Here is a 6,000-nt window from a genome sequence, read left to right on the forward strand (position 1 = left end):
TTTCCTCTATTTCTTTGCATTGATCGATGAGGAAGGCTTTCTTATCTCTCCTTGCTATTCTTTGGAACTCAGCATTCAGATGCTTATATCTTTTATTTACTCCTTTGCTTTTCACTTCTCTTCTTTTCACAGCTATTTGTAAGGCCTCTTCAGACAGCCATTCTGCTTTTTTGCATTTATTTCCCATGGAGGTGGTCTTGATCCCTGTCTCCTGTACAATGTCACAAACCTTCATCCATAGTTCATCAGACATTCAGTCTATCAGATAGTCCCTTAAATCTATTTCTTGCTTCCACTGTTTAATCTTAAGGGATTTGATTTAGGTCATACCTGAATGGTCTAGTGGTTTTCCCTACTTTCTTCTATTTAAGTCTGAATTTGGCAATAAGGAGTTCATGATCTGAGCCACAGTCATCTCCCTGTCTTGTTTTTGCTGACTCTATAGAGCTTCTCCATCTTTGGCTGCAAAGAATATAATCAATCTGATTTCGGTGTTGACCATCTGGTGATGTACATGTGTAGAGGCTTCTCTTGTGTTGTTGGAAGTGGGTGTTTGCTATGACCAGTGCGTTCTCTTGGCAAAACTCTATTAACCTTTACCCTGCTTCACTCCGTACTCCAAGGCCAAATTTGACTGTTACTCTAGGTGTTTCTTGACTTCCTACTTTTGCATTCCAGTCCCCTATAATGAAAAGGACATCTTTTATGGATGTTAGTTTTAAAAGGTCTTATAGGTCTTCATAGAACCATTCAACTTCAGCTTCTTCAGCGTTACTGGTTGGGGCATAGGCTTGGATTACTGTGATACTGAATGGTATGTCTTGGAAACAAAAAGAGATCATTCTATCTTTTTTGAGATTGCATCCAAGTACTGCATTTCGGACTCTTTTGTTGACCATGATGGCTACTTCATTTCTTCTAAAGGATTCCTGACCACAGTAGTAGATATAATGGTTATCTGAGTTAAATTCACCCATTCCAGTCCATTTTAGTTTGCTGATCCCTAGAATGTTGACGTTCACTCTTGCCATCTCTTGTTTGACCACTTCCAATTTGCCTTGATTCATGGACCTGACATTCCAGGTTCCTATGCAATATTGCTCTTTACAGCATCGGACCTTGCTTCCATCATCAGTCACATCAAGTCTCATTGTAAGGAAGACCAACGCTCTGGGTTATCTGCCTATTTCATGACAATTTTCCCTGTCTATTCTCAGCCACATGGTCACAAGATGAACTACTAACCTGCCATTTCACTTTCTTTTTTACTTGTTTAATATTTTTTTTCTGTTACTTTTGTGCATTTTCCAGGTTCCCATTTTCCTTTCTTCCCTGAGTTTCTCTCCTCCTTGCTCTGTATCATACCTCCTTTTTTATTTCCTTCATAGCACTTACAACATCCTGTTCTTTATTTGCTGTATAGTTATCTATTTTCTGCTCATACTGTCTCCACTCTTGAAAGTTTGTGGACAGAATCTGTCACAAATAAGCTGTCCATAATATCAATTTTGAGTGAATGAACTCGTGAAAAAGTGAAATGAAAGTCATTCAGTTGTGTCTGACTCCTTGCAACTCCATTGACTATACAGTCCATGGAATTCTCCAGGCATAATACTGGAGTGGGTAGCCTTATCCTTCGCCAGAGGATCTTTCCAACACAGGGATCAAACCCAGGTCTCCTGTATTGTAGGCAGATTCCTACTGATCAACTCTCCAGGTAGAAAAATAAAACAAAGTACATTTTCCCCAATATATATAAAGGAATTATTTATGAACTAAGGTGAAGACTTCAGTAAAAAACAGTAAAAAGGTAAATATAAAGTTCTTCATTTATGAACAATACAAGATTTTAAAAATTAAAGACAATTACATATGGGCTTAAAAAATACTAGCTACTTAAGGAGCTAGGACAGATGCATGAAAAAGGCACAAGAGCAATATGAGACCCAGTGATTGCTTAAATCAAAGGTAATAGAATAAGAATTATAACCGATTCTACTCTTGGGAAATAGTGTTCTTACTTTTTAAGTAACGATAAATCAAGAAAGTCACATGAAGGACAAGAAAAGGCCATTATCCTTAATTATTTCCAGTTATATAAAGTAATTCATTCTAATCACTTATTATTCTTTTTGATGTATTGGATTTCAAAAACCTTAAAAAGAAACATTGATCTCGGCTTCTAATGCAGATATCTAAATTTTACTTTCTGTTAAAGATAATGACAAACATGAGTCTAGGACTTGAAGTAGCCTGTGCTTTCCTCCTTAAAGTAAGTTCCGTACATACAAAGGAGTTCTGTTCTACTTGTGTTTGTTTGTAAGCCCAACAAAGTTAGCCTAGATACTAACACAGTCAGCTATATCGTATGATTCAGTAATAGGTTTATAATAATTTTCACACAAATAACACATTAAAACAAACACACAGAAATAAAGAAAACATTTTTAATCTTATAGTACAGTACCTTGAAAAGTACAGTAGTACAGGATGACAGCTGGCCTACGCGGGCTGGCATCTAGCATCAAGTGAACAGGCAGTAAGGGTTACTGACTAGAGGAGGGAAAGGAGGTGGGAGATGGTAGAGTTGAAGGGTCATCAGTAATAGGAGATGGAGGGAAAGCTGAAACTTCACTCACACTTGCCCTTGATGGCACAGGTTCTGGTTCCTTGCTGGATTCAGTTCTATCTACCCTCTTGAAAAAATGATCCAGTGATGTCTAGGAAGTAGCTCTTTGTTACTTGTCATAGATAGCACCTGTAATGGTAGCACTGGATTGCATTCTGGACAGCTGCTGCAACCATATGTTTGGGTCCTTTGTGTCCTCAAACAAAGAAAATCCCCTTACAGTTTCCTGAAGCATAAATCCCTTTGGTTATTCTGTTACTTCTACCTCTTGTCTCTCTTCATTCTTTCTCTGGGACTCCAATACCCCCAGGTCTTCATCAGTAAGTGCCTCATGTTGCACAGCAATAGAAGTATAAAGTACACAAAAGCTTGTAGAACACTTGCAGAAGATGCACAGGTGACAATGTGTACCAGACATGTGAACTAACTGATATGATTGGACACACGAATGCACGTTTGTATCTTTGAAAATTTGCAACTTGAAGGTTCACCTGTGGGGGACTTAGTGTAGTCAAAAAAATGTACATTAAATGGATGTTTAACACACTTTGGACTCCCTGGCCGACTTCCCAGTTCTCAGGCTCTCTTTTCTGCTGTTACTAACAGAGGCCTGGTCCTCTCTAGTCATCCAGAATCTTATCTCTTGATTTCTAGACCATTACCTAAGCCTTGCTTTCTCTCTCATGCCCCACCCATCTACCTTTGGTCAATACAAACCCTGAACTTTGCCTATGAACTGTTCTGCTACCCCTACCCTGCTTGCACCAGTGCCTCTTATGTCCCTCTAACCTTTCATCATGAAAAGCATAGAGCCTTTTCTGCACAGCACTTTCAGCATCTAGTCTGATAATCAACCTGACTGAAACTAAATGAAGCATTTGGTAAAGGTTTCTTGAATCAAGCTTCTAGGTATTTGATTTCAGTGTTGGTGCATTAGTGAGTGAAGACAAAGGGTGATTTCAGTAGTATTTGAAAGATCCAAGAATTCAAATAATCCATCCTTTTCAAACCAAGTCTGAGAAGTATGTGAATCTTTCTTGACTATTACAAAGTGTTTCCTTGTCAGAAATAGTAACAAGTTGAAGGATGTCATGAAGAGATATTTCAGTCTTGAGTCTAAGGATACTATGAATGAGAGTTAAGATTCATTTGCTAACATGAACCATGTCTCTTAGACATGATAGACTGATTTGTTTCACACCCCCTCCTACTTGGCAGAGTATATATTTACAGAGCTTCATTTACTGTTATTTCACTACAGCATAAATTAAAAGTATGCATACATTTTAGAGTTTAAAAATAGGCCCTATAAACCCCAAACCAGATTGTCTATATCTTATCATGATTACCAAGGTGTAAAATATGTGTTTGTTACGGTGAAAATTTTTTGACAGAAAATGTGCTCAGAAAAACATACCTCAAATCAGTGGTAAGTGAGATCACAGTTATTAAGTAAGTACTATAATTCGATTGGAAATGTTTAGGGGAAATTGACATAATGCTGAATTATAAAGGAAATGCTTCTCTCTTCCTCTTCCATTTTTGAGGTGTCCCTGAGACTCACTTTTATGTAAACCAGTTAAGGTTTTCCGCCACATATTTAAACATGATTGATTAAGCAATATCACCTCAAACAAGTGAGAGATTTTATTTCAGAAACTAAAGCATCAATATTACTTTCTAGACTCTGCACCTTAGGCCAGCTTCTAAGTCTCATTTTTGGACTCATTCATTGCACCAAAATATTCCAAGGTTGCCCTCTGTTGTGTCCTTTCTTCCTCTATATTTCTAAGTATTATTTCCTGCACCAAAGCTTTCTTCTTTCATAGTCAACATGTGCCTTCTGTAAGCATTATTTATTCAGCCAACTCAAATGACAATGTAATTAGAATTAAAATGGTAATAGGCTGAGTAATATTCCATTGTATATATGTACTACATTTTCTTTTGATAAAGGACAGAAATGGTATGGACCTAACAGAAGCAGAAGATATTAAGAAGAGGTGGAAAGAATACACAGAACTGTACAAAAAAGATCTTCACGACCAAGATAATCATGATGGTATGATCACTGACCTAGAGCCAGACATCCTGGAATGTGAAGTCCAGTGGGCTTTAGAAAGCATCACTATGAACAAATCTAGTGGAGGTGATGGAATTCCAGTTGAGCTATTTCAAAGCCTGAAAGATGTTGCTGTGAAAGTGCTGCACTCAATATGCCAGCAAATTTGGAAAACTCAGCAGTGGCCACAGGACTGGAAAAGGTCCGTTTTCATTCCAATCCCAAAGAAAGGCAATGCCAAAGAATGCTCAAACTACCACATAATTGCACTCATCTCACATGCTAGTAAAATAATGCTCAGAATTCTCCAAGCCAGGCTTCAGCAATACGTGAACCATGAAATTTCTGATGTTCGAGCTGGTTTTAGAAAAGGCAGAGGAACCAGAGATCAAATTGCCAACATCCGCTGGATCATGGAAAAAGCAAGAGAGTTCCAGAAAAACATCTATTTCTGCTTTATTGACTATGCCAAAGCCTTTGACTGTGTGGATCACAATAAACTGTGGAAAATTCTGAAAGAGATGGGAATACCAGACCACCTGATCTGCCTCTTGAGAAATCTGCATGCAGGTCAGAAAGCAACAGTTAGAACTGGACATAGAACAACAGACTGGTTACAAATAGGAAAAGGAGTACGTCAAGGCTGTATATTGTCACCTTGTTTATTTAACTTATATGCAGAGTACATCATGAGAAACACTGAACTGGAAGAAACACAAGCTGGAATCAAGATTGCCGGGAGAAATATCAATAACCTCAGATATGCAGATGACACCACTTTTATGGCAGAAAGTGAAGAGGAACTAAAAATCCTCTTGATGGAACTGAAAGTGGAGAGTGAACAAGTTGGCTTAAAGCTCAGCATTCAGAAAACTAAGGTCATGGCATCCGATCTTAGATGGGGCAACAGTGGAAACAGTGTCAGACTTTATTTTTTGGGGCTCCAAAATCACTGCAGATGGTGATTGCAGCCATGAAAATCAAAGACGCTTACTCCTTGGAAGGAAAGTTATGACCAACCTAGATAGCATATTCAAAAACAGAGACATTACTTTGCCAACAAAGGTTCATCTAGTCAAGGCTATGGTTTTTCCTGTGGTCATGTACGGATGTGAGAGCTGGACTATGAAGAAGGCTGAGTGCCAAAGAATTGATGCTTTTGAACTGTGGTGTTGGAGAAGACTCCTGAGAGTCCCTTGGACTGCAAGGAGATCCAACCAGTCCATTCTGAAGGAGATCAGCCCTAGGATTTCTTTGGAAGGAATGATGCTAAAGCTGAAACTCCAGTACTTTGGCCACCTCATGCGAA

Source organism: Bubalus kerabau, chromosome 3 (assembly GCF_029407905.1).
Source record: "Bubalus kerabau isolate K-KA32 ecotype Philippines breed swamp buffalo chromosome 3, PCC_UOA_SB_1v2, whole genome shotgun sequence".
NCBI classification, from domain to species: Eukaryota; Metazoa; Chordata; class Mammalia; order Artiodactyla; family Bovidae; genus Bubalus; species Bubalus kerabau.